This window comes from Euleptes europaea, chromosome 15 (genome assembly GCF_029931775.1).
Source record: "Euleptes europaea isolate rEulEur1 chromosome 15, rEulEur1.hap1, whole genome shotgun sequence".
Lineage (NCBI taxonomy): Eukaryota > Metazoa > Chordata > Lepidosauria > Squamata > Sphaerodactylidae > Euleptes > Euleptes europaea.
Genome location: NC_079326.1, coordinates 24,173,738 through 24,189,173, shown reverse-complemented (window position 1 = coordinate 24,189,173; position 15,436 = coordinate 24,173,738). Strand labels below are relative to the sequence as shown.

Here is a 15,436-nt window from a genome sequence, read left to right as displayed (position 1 = left end):
GGGAGTAAGCCCCATTGAGCATGCCTGCTAAGGACTGCTTTCTTGCAGTGCAATCCTAAACAGTTATACCCTTGTAAGCCCATTAGGGTTCATCTCTGTTTAGGATTGCACTGATAATTTCCTTCCTGTTTTAGTTGTATGGTGAAATATATGTTGGTCCTTGTCCCTGTGAACAATGGGTATCTGTTTAATTATTTCAGGGCATTATGGTAGAAACCACATCTCAGAAGGGAATGCTTCCTGCTCTAGTGCTATGAATCCATTCTGCAACTTAGATCTTATATTGAATGAGTGTTTCATCAAAGGCTTTTACTCAGATCCGTCATATCTCTGAGGTTTTTTTTTTATCCTATCAGTTAATCTGAATATAAATTACCCCTCTTGATTTATTCAGCTGCATCTGTGTGGATAAGAGGAAGGTTATTTGCCCCCTTATGGTATTTTTTAAGTGAGCCAGTTCTCTGTGCTCTTGTTGGTTGCCAGTAGCCTGAATGAAAAATTTGAGGAAACAATGGGCTGCCCATTAGTCGGAATGGATGGCAACCAGGAAACAAAATATAAAATAAAAATGGATTACCAGGTAGGGATTTGTCCCTTTCCCCCTCCCATGCTTTCCCTCCCTTCGCATGGTGTACAGTGGGGATCCGTGCAAGTTTTACTACGTGACATAAAATAATATAACTTCAGCTGTTGAAAGTATCCTGGTTCTGAAGTCTCCTTTATCTGTACGTACGCGAGCAACTTATTATTCCGCCGGCATCGCTTCATTTTGGCTCGCCGTAAGTCCCGTTCAGTCACTGCGCTGCAGTGGAATGTTTAAAGCCAAAATGTGCATTGGAATCTGTTTGTTTGCAGCAGATGATTTGCCTAAGCTTTGATGCGCAGTCACTTTCTGACATTTGTGTATTTCAGCAGTGAACAATGTAAACTCATTTTCGGAGCACTTTGATTACTTGCGCATAGCAGTGCCCATGGCATGTGACAGAGGAGAGCACTCTATCCACTAATCAGATAGATATGCTTCAAGCGTATTTACACAAAATAATGAAAACAGCTGTTAGATACCTTTAAACTTGAGTGTGTTTTGTTATTAATCTACTAGCCCGTACACATGACACTATAATTCTTTGCTCACTCAAGTTGCCTTTAATGACACAGTAATAAAACGGAGAGGGATGAAAGTAATGGAATTGTAGAATGTAATGCCTCAATTGTTCTACAGTGTCTTCCTTTTTGCCAAAATAAACCACAATTAGGTCCATATGGTGTTTTTGAAGTTTTCGAGCAATGACCCTAATAAAAAGTAATGAATTTCTGACAAAAGAAAGCGTGGTGCTCTTTTAAGCAGATATCTTCGCCATTGATCTAGATATGATTGCAGACTGATATGCTAATAGAAGAAGAAAGGTTCGACGTGCCTGTTACAAGCACTTTCATTTTCATTTTATTTTAATCATATGAAATTCCATATGAAAAGGTAGAAACATGTTGTGATCTATTAATTATGCCTCTCTTTTTAATAAGAGCTAATATTTTCGGATGCGCACTGGCTCTTCTTTGCTTCATAATGTGAAGCCTTTAATGTACTACTAAAGTTGTGAAGATGCCTTTTTCTGCGGCATGCAGAATTTCCCCCCAAAGCAATTCTAGGGCACACATCCACACACCCAAACACTCAGTATTTATGCCATTGCAAATGTCCAAGACACGGGTGCATTGTGCTGTCAACAATGGCATGATACTGTGGTGCCGTACTGATTAACTGTTGCCATCAGCCATCCAAAGCACATATTCCACTTATTGGGCTGCTTGCTGAGTTTCTGTGTTTTACTTGTTTGCTAGAGAAGAGAGATATTTGATACCATGTCCTCTCGTAACAACAGGACAAAGCTTAATTTGTGGCTGCGCTTAGTTCCCTACCCGCTTAGTTCAGAATCAGGACTCTGAATCAGGACCTAGGGCATAGGAAGGATGCTGAAGGTGAGAAAGTTTGAGGGAGTATTCTTAAACAAGGGAACGTAGATGTAAACCCCATGTTATTCAGTGGGGCTTACTGCCAGGAAAGGGTCCTTAGGATTGCAGCCTGACTGTGCAATCCTGAGGGGAGCGAAGCTTCGTAGGATCCTGCGTGACCCCGCCCCTGCGTCTGTGCCACTTTACCACAATTCAAAGTGGCATGGACATCGGCACGGGGGCAAACACGCTGGCTCCGGGGAGCTACGGAGCTGCACAGGTTTCCGCTGCTGGCGCTGCCAAGCTGGCAGGGAAAGCCCAGAAGGGAAAGCCCACGCTAGTGTGGGACGGAGGGACGGAGATGATGTTAGTCAGCTTCCAGACCCCTTTCGGCCCTGGAACGCCCCTTTGTGCTGTAGCATTACCATGCCACCAAAATAGCCCCGTTAACACTATGGGGAATTTTCAGGGATTTTCTATTTTCGTTCATTTTAAACATTTCTTTTGCCGGGAAGCCTGTGAGGAGGCGGTGCGGCTGTGCCAATCCCAGTCGCAGCATATCCACATACCACCACCCCCAGGAACGGGCTGCCCATTAATGCAGAGTAGCTTTTCTCCATTTAATTGTAGCCAGTCCCCATATTTTGGATGTAAAGGGGAAAGGTATCCTAGTTGCATAGTCCTAATGAGCCAATGCACCATTTATATTAGAAATGAAGGACTGGCTAAGAAAAGTCATAGGGTTTTATACAATTGGTGCACCATTATTATATCTTGAAAGCACACTTTTACAGAGGGTGCCCTTGTGTGAAAGTTGGGCAACCATCCTGGATAGTATTGGCCAACAAATAATAGTTTTAGAGGTTCTGCTGACTGGGTTTGTCTAGGTTTATAGAATCATAGAATTGGAAGGGTCCATACATGCCATCTAGTCCAATCCCCTGCTCCATTAAGGATCAGCCTAAAGAATCTCTGACAAGTGTTCGTCTAGTCGCTACTTGAAGACTGCCAGTGATGGGAAGGGCATGATACCAAGCAGAATTGCATTTGCAGGTTTTTGGCAAATGTTACTGTTTAGTTGATTAACTGCCTAGCTATTGTGTTTTTTACCAGTCATATGTTTTTGGGACTATATCTGTAGAACGGATAGCATATCAGCTTTACACATCCCATAAGATCCTTTGATCTTGATCTAATAGCAATGGTTATAGAACAGTATTTTAAGTAGATTAACTTTTTTTGTTTTTTTAATGATGTAAAATGCGAGCTTTTATAAAGGCAATTGTTTACCGAAACCCCGAGAAGGGAGGGAGGAACTGTGAATGTGTTAATGTTTGTTATTGTTTTGTTTGTTTTATAAATTTTTTAAATAAAATATGTTTTTTTAAAGATCCTTTGATCTTGTAAGAGCCCTGTAGCCTTTTAGTCCAGTTTTCACCCTGGGTACGGTATCCAGTTTTTGCTTGTCTTAACTTATGGTCTATACCTGCCAATTGTTGGGAGAAGCAGTGTCCTGGTGTTACTTTCAACAACCTTTGGTGCTGTTGCCCTTGGTGCATTTAAGGGAAATGGAAGGTGTCTGTAGTTTATTCATTTCTTGTTGCAAAGGCCCTTAGAGTTGTGATCAGTGATTACTCAGTGTTTGTCTTTTCAGGTTTCTGTTGTGTCTCCCCCCCTTCTTGTTCTCCGTGAGGTTGCTAGGTGGTATAGTGTGATAGTGAGCAGCTTTATGTCTTCAAATCCCAGCCTTGTTGGTTCCCTTTCAAGACCAACCCACTTCTGGAGACAAACACTGAAAGAAGGAAGAAATGTAGCAAAGGAATTCAACAAATCAGCCAGCAACTTGACTCACACTGTAGTTTTACACTGAATGTATGTTTGACCATTTCGAAGGATCCAGCTTGGCAGTTTGATTGACTGATTTAATGTAGAAACCATCTTGTCCCTGAGTCGAAGAACACACAACACTTAACAAGATAACAGAATTGAGAAAGATAAAATACCTAATTAAAATGTAAAAATACTATGGAAAAAACCCAGTATACTCTCAGCTTCTAAAGACAAGGCCAGCAAATAAACTCTATTAACGTTCTACCAAAATGTGTCAGTTGGTTGCTAGTAAAAAGAAGATCCTCAGTAGGGGGGCACACAATTACTATTGGTAGTAGGTTGGGCACAAATATTAAAATTAAGAGATAAAGGCATGTGTTATTGAAAATCTGAGCTTCTAAGAACCTACCTTAATAAGGATTTTTTAAAAGGAAAATAGCACCTGTCTTTTAATAGGAAGCAAAAAGAGACTGCCTGTCTTTTTTCTTGGGGCTAACAACAGTGTCTGTATGTGGGGAAGGGGATGAGAGCTTTGACTGAGGAAAGCATGCAAGGGTTCAAGGTCCCCAGTACAACTAATTGCCTTTAAAATCTCGGGAAGGATCCTTCCAGGGATGTTCCAGTTTATCTTATGGTTAAAGCCTAAGTAGAAGGTAGTCTGGTGGAGTACCCATGATTGTGAACATGAAAGATTAGGGGAGGCTGAACATCCTCTGCAATGGGTTTTCCTGTCCTACTCATGCCATATGACCTGTGGGCCATCATTAATTATTACCCTGTCATATTCAGCTTCAGTTAGTCTTTCCATCTCTGGTCTCCAACCATGGCCAGGCATAACCACTTGAATGACAAACTGTGTGCATCAGGTAAAATGATGGATCGAAAGTATTTATGTATTAGTTGTGTAAAGAGTTTTCCTGCTATACAACTTACAGAGAAAAGAGAAGAAGAGTTGGTTTTAGACCCTGCTTTTCTCTACCGAAAGGAGTCTCAAAGCGGCTTACAATCACCCCCCCAACAGGCACCTTCTGAGGTAGGTGAGGCTGAGAGAGTTCAGAGAGAACTGTGATTAGCCCAAGATCACCCAGAAGGTTTCATGTGTAGGAGTAGGGACACCAACACGGTTCACCAGATTGGAGTCTGCCCCTCTTATGGAGGAGTGGGGAATCAAACCCATTTCTCCAGATTAGAGTCCACTGCTCCTAACCACTACACCACTCTTTGTAAATCAAGAAAGCATTAAATAAATAAAGCAGCAAGAATAAAATAACGAAAAAGAGACATGAGAAAATACTCTAAAGCAGATGGATTTTTAAAAAGCAAACAGGCTTGGATCCAGCATTTCAAGGGGTGCAAGGATTTCCACCCATGGATCACAACTTTCTCACCACCACCCACTCTTCTAGATCCAAGCTACATAAAAAGTGAAGACACTAAAATTACCAGAATGATTAACCATTATCTAAATGCTGGGGCAATTTTTTTTAATCCACTTAGTGTGTCAAATTCAGCAGATAAGGGCTGGGCAAACTGCTCTGGGGAAAACTTTCCAGTGCTGGTGCCACCACAGAAAAAGCCTTGCCTCCAGTTGCCTTCCACCTTACCATAGAAAGCGGAGGTACTCAGAGCAGAGCCTCTGATTAGAATGTTATTGTCAGGCTGATGCTATTTAACTCAAAACCTGGTTATCTCATTTATGCTTTAAATAGTAGATAAAACTTTTCAGAATCCTGCAAAGGAGGTTTGGTGTGCTGATGAATAATCGTTGGTCACCTCTCTGCAAGGAAGAGCAGAAGGTCCCTGCGAGTGTTTGTTAAATCCTTCGTTCATGTCAGCAGCACCTCATACGGAATAATCTGGTAAGATCAATAAGCTGCAATTTCCCCTTTTGATCTCTAGACAGAGAAAGCACAATCTACATAGCCTAAGCACTCCCTATATGCCACTGTGTGTAACTAACTGACACTCCTTCAAACTATACATTACAAGGCTGAAGCTCTGATATCTTGAGCTGCGATTCTGTGTACGAGCAAACATGTACCCAAGTTCAACCAAACTTGAAAAAGTTTGATTGAATGTGGCTTTTCAGAGTGGGCATAAGATGACTTCACCTATGGGCGTGTTTAATTGATTAAGCTACCTTTCAAATGTGAAATATAAAATTAAAATACGAACGTTTATTTCATTATGATATCACGAAAGCCCCCCCCTCCACTTCCTCTCAAAATGTATTGGGGAAACAGACGGCTATTTTAGCACAAAATGTTGAATTGCATGATCTGTCTGTGGGTCTTTTACATGTTATCCTACCCTTTCTTCAAGGAGCTCAGGCGTAAGTACGCTTCTTCCTTCCACCATAGTTTCTTGCAATACTCCAGTGATATGGCTTAGGCTGTGAGAGAGAAAGAGAATGACTCCTAGCCAGGTTTATGGCTGTGTGGGGATTTGAACCTGGATCTATTCAGGCTTAAACTGGTACTTAAACGATCACATTTAATTCATAAGTGTACATACTAACTTTATTCTTAATGTTCAAGTGAGAAGTAGTCTTTTCTAGTACCCCTTTGAAAACAGATGGTTGGGTTTGTTTGTTTGAGCTTAAGACAATCCCACATGGCTGCTGTTCTTTTCACCCTTCTTTCTTTTTGCTGATTATGTGATCCTAGCTAACTGGTGATCACAAAGCCTGCATGACGAAAGTCAAGTCTAGCTATGTTACACTATCACAGTGCCCTTTTAGAGGGAGGACATTATGTTTTGCCCTCATTCTCCGTTGGCTGCCCATTTGTTACCGAGGCTCAGTATAAGGTATTGGCTATCACATATAAAGCTCTTCATGGTCTTATTTGCGGGACTGCCTCTCCCCATGTGCTCTGCCACTACCTCTTCATGTCAGAAGGGGCTTCTGCGGGTGCCAACCTACAAAATGGCAAACTCTGCAATTGCCCTTACATGTGCTTTCTCCGTTGTGACTCCAGCCTTATGTGGCTCTTAACCCGAGGAGGCTCCTACCCAAGGAGGTCAGGAAAGCTCCCACTCTCCTGGCTTTCCGCAAACTGTGCAAAATTGAATTATTCAAGTGGGCTTTTCTGCACAGGTTGCACTGTACAAAATGGTCCACAAAGTTACTTGGAAAATATGATTCGGGACTAGGGTTGACAACCTCCTGGTGGTGGCTGGAGATCTGCTATTACAACTGATCTCCAGGCAATAGAGATCAGTTCACCTGGAGAAAATGGCCACTTTGGAAGGTGGACTGTATGGCATTATACTTCATTGAAGTCCCTCTCTTCCCTAAACCCCACCCTCCTCAAGCTCCACCCCCCAAAATCTCCAGGTATTTCCTAACCCGGAGCTGGCAACCTTTTTAGGGACTGTGGTCTATACTGCTGTGTATCGCTTATTGTATGAAGGATCCTATTATGTAATTTTTGTACCACTTAATGTGTTGTGTTAATGCTTACGCTATGCTGTATTTCTTTCTGGTGGTTCCAGCCTTCTAAAATCCTAACGAATTGTTTATTGGATTTCCCATTTTGACTGTCCTGACTCACGTTGTGTAATCCGCCTTGAGTCCCTGTGAGAAAGGTGGGCTATAAATAATGTCAATAAATAAGTAAATAAATTCTGAATTGGCTTCATGGTGGTGATATATAACCGTTTGGTTTTGGTTATGTGGCAATGTCATGAGGACAGTTTGAGGCAAGAAAAGTAGCACTGTGCACATTCTGCATTGGTGAATGAACACTTTTGCTTCTGTTTGCATCCCTTGCCAAAAGTTGGCAGCTTGTAAACATGGCTATGAAGTTGGGGGGAGAGGTATTCTAGTTCAGCCTTAAGTAAAACAGCAGGCACCCTGGAAAAAGCTGTTGCCATTGTGGCTGCAATTTATATATATAGTGTGTGTGTGTGTGTGTGTGTGTATATATATATATATAGAAGAAGAAGAAGAGTTGGTTTTTATATGCCGACTTTCTCTACCACTTAAGGGAGACTCAAACCGGCTTACAATCACCTTCCCTTCCCCTCCCCACAACAGATACCCTGTGAGGTAGGTGGGGCTGAGAGAGTGTGACTAGCCCAAGGTCACCCAGCTGGCTTCATGTGTAGGAGTGGGGAAACAAATCCTCCAGGTACTAGCTGGAGATCTGCTATTACAGCTGTTCTCCAGCCGATAGAGATCAGTTCACCTGGAGAAAATGGCCACTTTGGCCATTGGACTCTATGGCATTGAAGTCCCTCCCCTACCCAAACTGCACCCTCCTCAGGCTCCGCTACAAAACCCTCCCGCCGGTGGTGAAGAGGGACCTGGCAACCCTACCCCCAGTCCTTTATAATGGTAAAATGGGTACCTGATTTCTGTATTGTATTTTAAGTTGTCATTGGCTGTCATTGGACATATGTCCCATGAGCCGGTTTTCCCCCTTCAGATGTTGCTGAAATTCCTTGTTCATGAGGTATGAATTCAGCTTAAAAGCAAGAAAACACGTAGACCTTTTGACATAGGCCTCAGAGTTGTGTCACTTCTACAACTACTTTGAATATTTATGAGAACAGCAAATTTAAATGATGACTTTCATTTAAAAGTCTGCACGAAACATCCCTTTTTAAAATAAAGAAAAAATATATTTTAGTCGAGCAGTTAAGAGGGTTAATCTTAAACAACGGTTTAAATGAGATAAGTTTAAGAAAACATCTGTACCGTGATTTTGTAATGTAAGCTATTGGTAGAGGTTACATTTTCAATAATGTGACCTAATACAGCAGCATTTTAGTAAATTGGTATATAAACAAACATCTGTGCAGGAATGTAAGAATGACATCATAAAGAATGTATGCAAAATTTTAATTGAAAAAGAATGACGCTGAATAGCTACATGACTTTTAAATCTAAATTGATTTTTGGCTTCAGTGGAGAAAAGTGTGCCCACGTTCTAGTTCCAATAAAATATTTAAGTTGTAATGCCCTCTTACTGTACCTCAAAATTACCCCAAAGTCACCGAGTAAAACAATGCTTACAATAATACAGTGTGTGTTATGTGTAATTATCTTGACAATAGTTTAATTTTTGTCAACAGTTTTATCATAAAACCAGCAGTAAGATACAAGATGAATTTGATTCGTTTTGCGTGTTGTGTATGCGAATCATTTAATAGACCATTACGACTACCATATTAGTCTCTATTCTTTTTTTTCCAGAGCTTTTCATTATAAGACTGGCTTTAATGGAAAGAAGTTTAACCTTCCCTCCCAGATAGATTGAACCCCATAACAGTGTAAACATTCTCATTATAAAATAAAATCCCTTTCCCCAAGGGCAGGACCATAATTATGTTGCAGAATGTTATACAAATGTTTCTCTCTCACTCTCACTCTCTTTCTCTCTCTCTTTCTCACTTTAAAAAAGTGCTTTCTCATTTTTGGAGCCAAGTTTCCCCGCAAACATTGTCATTATTAAAGCTAATTAATAATTCGGTTTTTTAAAAAAAATGTAATTTAATAAAAATAAATACAATCTGATTAGTTTTTTTTTAATTTTTGAAGTTTATTTTAATCAGGTTTGCAAAGAAGTCATCAGTAAAATTGCTGTCGATTTATAAATAGGATAATTAGAGGCTTTCCTCCTAAGTACTGTTCACTGGCATCGTGGCTGATTTTATTGCATAGTCAAACCCCTTCATTCAATTTTAAAATTGCCTTTTGAATGAACGGCACTATGAGCTTGCCAAAGTGTGTCACCATTAATACCTTGCCTCCTCCACTTCATTGTCCGGTCTGCGAATGCACAGGGAGTTGTTTGATAAAGAGGTCAAGGCAGTTCTGTTGTTTTTAAGTGAATTGAAGTCAAACATTTCTAATTCTGTTTCTCATTCATTAGCAGCACTATGCTTAAAAGGTAGTGGTTCGGTCCTTGAGTTTCTTGCTCTAAATACTTTGTGGGCTACTTTTTTATATAAATTAAGATTTTTACTGCCCCCCCACCAAAGTCATAGATTCTTTAAAATTAACATTTTCAGCATTGTGGATAGTTTTATTAAGTATTATGTATTTTTAGAATGGCAACGCCGTATTAAAATCCTACTTACCTTCCTACCTACCATTTTCAGCATAACAAATTGTGTTCGTGGGAACCACTCTGTTTTAACTAAATGTGCTGTGGTTTAATTAAGTGGAAAACCAAATTTCACATGGAGGGTTCTGCCGTTCAAGTTCAGCTATGCTGCTTGAGTTCTCCCTAAGACTCATCTGAAACGGACGTCTGCAGCCATGAGAGCATTTCGAGATGCAAGGATCCCAGGAGAAGTAATCTCGGAGCCCGGGAGCCCATTTGTTACCATGCATGTAAGCATTCCAATGCCCCGTGTTAATCTGATACCAGATAGCAATTACATTTTCTGCCGAGCGCTGAGATTCATTGAATTTGGAGCGTGTATGAACAATGCCGCCGCAGCCTAGGTAAGTCGCCATCTTATTACACGTTGCTCCATCCGTTTCGCACAGCAGTCCTGTAACCTTGACCTAGCCCGGTTTGACTTGTAGGCGAAGTTATTCATGCAGGCTTTTCCTTTTTCTTCTTTGTGGAGCATGCAAGTATTTTGCAAGATATATATTTGAAAGGCAAAAGAAAGAAGTAAAAACAAAACAAAACTTTGTGCTTGTTGAGTTTAAAAGAATGTGTGTGTGTGTGTGTGTGTGGTGTGTGCCTCCCTTTGTAACAGAAGGAATGTTTCTTATGTTTCTGTCTTCAGACAGTTGGCACACATTTCATCTCAGCAGCTGCTTTCTCTTAAAGTGCAGTAGAGTGTAGGACTGTAGTGACACTAGCATTAATACTTCACATTCTGCGATCATATGCTGTCACTGTGAAATATGGATCTAGGTTATATGTGTTTGCAGACTTTGTACTGCTGAATTATGAAAGCTGACTCAGTTGGAGAATTGTGTTGTATTCAGAGACTGTGAACTGAACAATAAATGAATGCAGCAAAAACACTTGTAGGAATCGTAGTCCTCGTCGCCCCATTTTTTCCTCTCCTTCACCCTCCCCTCCTTGTCTGATAAAATTTGATTTTCTGATGTTAGAAAATACATTATCAGTATCTAAATATTTCTGTCTTGCGGAGCAATTTGTTGTGGTTAGTAATACTTCAGAAACAAACATGAATATAAACTTTATTCTGGTGCAGTAAATTGCTTAGGCGCCCTGTGGCGCAGAGTGGTCAGCTGCAGTACTGCAGTCCAAGGTCTGCTCACAACCTGAGTTCGATCCCAAAGGAAGTCGGTTTCAGATAGCCGGCTCAAGGTTGACTCAGCCTTCCATCCTTCCGACGTCGGTCAAATGAGTATCCAGCTTGCTGGGGGTAAAGGGAAGATGACTGGGGAAGGCACTGGCAAACCACCCCGTAAACAAAGTCTCCCTAGTAAACGATGGGATGTGACATCACCCCACGGGTCAGGAATGACCCGGTGCTTGCACAGGGCACCTTTACCTTTTTACGTTTAAATTGCTACTTCAGTCAGATGGGCTGCAGTGTCACCAATATGCGGATGATACCCAGCTCCACCTTTTCCACCTAATGCCAAGGAAGCTGTTAATGTTCTAAACTGGTGCCTGAAGTCGGTAATAGGCTAAATGAGGGTGAACAAGCTGAAACTTAATCCTGAGAAGACAGAGAGATGCTGTAGTAGAAAAGCAGACGAGGCTTTGTGATCTCCCATGTCATGGATGGGGTTACACTCCCCTTGAAAAGTTTTGCAGCTTGGAAGCACTGCTCGACACAGCAGACACCCTAGAAAATCAGGTGGCTGCTGTGGGTAGGAGTGATTTCACCCAGGTTTGGCCGGTTCAGCAACTGTGCCCGTTCTTGGTTCAGTCTGATCTGCCACAGTGACCCATGCCTTCGTTACATCTAGATTGGACTATTGCAATGCGCTCTACTTAGGGCTACTTCTGTGGGGAAGTTGTGGATCTATAGAACTTCCCATTGCTGAAGTGTGGCTAGATTTTGCCTTTTATTTGCAGAAAGCATTTTTTTTTCATCAGTGAATCCCACAAAGTTATACTGAGAATTAATTTATTTAGGTGGACAGCGTTGGACTTCGATCCAGCCCATGAGTAGGCTTTTCCCCGAGATGTGGTACACCTTTTCCCCTTCTTTGTTGGCTGATTACCATCATGCAAAAAAAAACAACAACATCCAGCCAAGCTTTTTAAACTGTGCTACAACTATTAACTACTCTGAGGGTTGATTTATGAAGCCCTTGGACCTGTGGCAGGCACTTGGAAATTCCTTCAAGCCAGTCACAGGCACCATGTAGATGCAAGCATGTTTTTTGCTGCTTCTGTAGGGTAGACGATGATGATTCACATGATCCGCACATTGTTCCTGCTGGATCACAAGGCCATGGCCAGCCTTGCACACTTCCACAGGTAACTGTGTGGGGGCTGCCCAGCATCAGAAGTAAGCCTGCATTTTATTTAGCCATTGGAATCCTGGGAAAGAATGAAATCTGAACTAGTTGGCAAGACTCCCTGAGCTATCCAGGTGTCCCGGTTTTGCATCTGCCTTGCCAGTCCTTCAACCATACCTTACCTGGTGGCTTTCTTGGATTTTTGTCCAAATCTTGAAAGTACGTTGGCCAGGGCATGCCCTAAACATTTACTCTAATTGTTTGTTGCTACAGATGTAGGTTAAGTTTCATCTTATTTCATACCCTCGGTGTGGGAGGGGTCATGGTAGAATATCTGTTTTGCATGCACAAGGTCCCAAGTTCAATCCTTCGCATGTCCAGTTAAAAGCATCGGGCAGTAGGTGACATGAAAGACCTCTGCCAGTGACCCTGGAGATCTGATGCCAGTCAGAGTAGACAATAGTAAACTTGATGGACCAATGGTCTGCCTCAGTAGAAGGCAGCTTCATGTGGTACTCAATGTTTTGAAAAACTATCTGAAGAACTTCTTTTTCCTAGCCTTATTTTTTGCGAAACAGCAATTGAATATTTGAAATTTTCATGAAAGATATTACCACGTAGTCTGAGGAATGCCTCATTTTTGAGCTGCTTGTCCTATTGCTGGAGCCCCGGAGATAGATGTAATGGGATGTGGAAACAGATTGAACAAATCTAAACATATGAACATGCATTATACCATGTCAGACTCATATGAAGCTGATCCATCTAGTTCAATTATATCAACTCTGGCTGTCAGAAACCTTCCAGAAGCTCACTCACAGAAAGCTCTTCTCCGACACTCACTCTGTAAGATCTTTTAGCTAGTGATGCCAGGAACTGAACCCAGGACCTTCTTCCAGCAGAGGCTGAGGCTCTGAGTGACAGCTCCTCAAATTCAAGATGCTGTTCCTGAGTTCCTTAACTTCCAGCATTCTGATTATATTTGAGGAGTCAAAAAATCCACCATCATATCTTCGCAGTTTTGTGGATAGTTTTGATCGTGCACTTCAGAGGGTTTGAGTGCTTTTCAGGATACCATCAAGAGACTTTTTAAGGCTGCTACTTGGTTTGCTGTGAGAATACCAGTTGGTCTGTGTTATGTCTGATTGCTTTTACAATAAAAGCATGGGATGTATATTTTAGATACTTGCCATGTATTCTTCCCTTTGCACCAAAATGTGGAGGGATAGAATTAGGTTATCACAGACCATCACATTACAGTTGCAAAGAGGAAGGAGAGATTCCTCAAGAGCTGCAGATTTTGTTGTCAGTTGCTGAGTTGTCACGTTAATCTGACATTAAAGCAATGCACGTCTGAACCTTGTTGGTTACTGTGCTCGCTCATGCGCCCTCCTCCTCCTCCCTCTCGCATTAATTCTCGTGTAGAGAATCCTGGCTAGAAACTCATCCTGGGTTCTTGCGATATATGAATGCAAGCACACAGTTCCAGTTGGTCTGTCCCTCCCCAAGAAACCTGGGACTTTAAGCAGGATTTCATCCAGGCATAGAATTCTGGTTGGAGGGAGGAAGAAACAAACTCAGCTACTCTACATGGCAATATTAATAGAATCATAGAGTTGGAAGGGACTATCAGGGTCATCTAGTCCAACCCCCTGCCCAATGCAGGAATTTCACAACTACCTCCCCCCCACAAATCCAGTGACTCCTACTCCACACGCAGAAGATGGCCAAGATGCCATCCTTCCCATGATCTGCCTAAGGTCATAGAATCAGCATTGCTGACAGATGACCATCTAGTCTTTTTAAAAACCTCCATGGTCAGAGGACTTACCACTTCCTGAGGAAGCCTGTTCCACTGAGGAACCGCTCTAACAGTTAGAAAATTCTTCCTAATGTCTAGATGAAAACTCTTTTGATTTAATTTCAACCCGTTAGTTCTGGTCCGACCTTCTGGGGCAACAGAAAACAACTTGGCACCATCCTCTATATGACAGCCCTTCAAATACTTGAAGATGGTTATCATATCCCATCTCAGTCTTCTCTTCAGGCTAACCATACCCAGCTCCTTCAACCTTTTCTCGTAGGACTTGGTCTCCAGACCCCTCACCATCTTTGTTGCCCTCCTCTGGACACGTTCCAGCTTGTCTACATCTTTCTTAAATTGCCGTGCCCAAAACTGAACACAGTAGGTGAGGTCTAACCAGAGCAGAGTAAAGCGATACCATCTCTTTACGTGAACTGGACACTATACTTCTGTTGATGCAGCCCAAGACCACATTTGCCTTTTTAGCTACCGCATCACACTGCTGGCTCATGTTCAGTGTTTAGTCTACTAAGACCCCAAGATCCTTTTCACACACACACTACTAATCAGACAAGTCATGCTTATGTGTTTTCATACATGCTGTGTGATTGGAGTTAGTTCCTAACAGGGTTTCTGTTTGTGAGAAGAGAGGAGGGAGGAGCAACAAGACAGGTTCATGTGCATATCTGTTTTTAATGTCTTAAAATGAGGTCTGGTTGCAGTGAGGATAGGGGATATATGGATCCAATGTAAGAGATTTTGAACTGAATGATGGTCTGCTGGCATGCATAGCGTAACATCTACATTCGAGTCTCGCCTTCTGTTGATGCAGCCAAATCGGCTGGGGGAAGGGGAAATTTGACAAGAATGAGAGGCTTAGTTTTAACACCTCATCCATCTCAGATAACTTTAGTGTAAACTTTTATTAATCATATATTGGCCAGGAGGAAGTAGAGCAAACCCAGTGATAGTGTTAAAGCAGTTTGTGTGGGAAAAAGGCGAAAGCTTCAAACCAACCCTCTTCCACCAGTAAAATTAATACAGAGGCCACGGTTCCAAATTATGTTCTAACACTCAGCACAGAGCTTTTGTTACAGACACTATGAGAAAAATAGTAGGTTTTATTGAACTCATCTGTATAACGGGTGACATATTGCACATTTTATTTTCAGTGCACATATAGCATTCAGATGGAAACAATACATGTTCTGTTCTAATGTAAGGTGGTGTTCATAAACTTCTTGGAGTCTTGGGAACGTGTTCGTTACCTGAAACTTTTCATATATTTTTTTATTAGTACGCGATAACAGAAATAGCAGAAATTTGAGCATCCCCCTTTTGAGCTAGTGCCATATCTTCATCACTCCACTATTTTCACTTATCCACATCCAGATTTTTTTTTAAAGAAGCCCACCTGTCATCAAATACTTGGTTTT

At 41.6% G+C, this 15,436-nt stretch overlaps 1 protein-coding gene across 2 annotated transcripts in view; it reads left to right on the top strand.

The window, feature by feature from the left end:
* The window catches only part of GTDC1 (glycosyltransferase like domain containing 1), a 226,920-nt gene that overhangs the window by 108,193 nt on the left and 103,291 nt on the right, over positions 1-15,436 (top strand). The gene's annotated exons all lie outside the window — the stretch shown is intronic.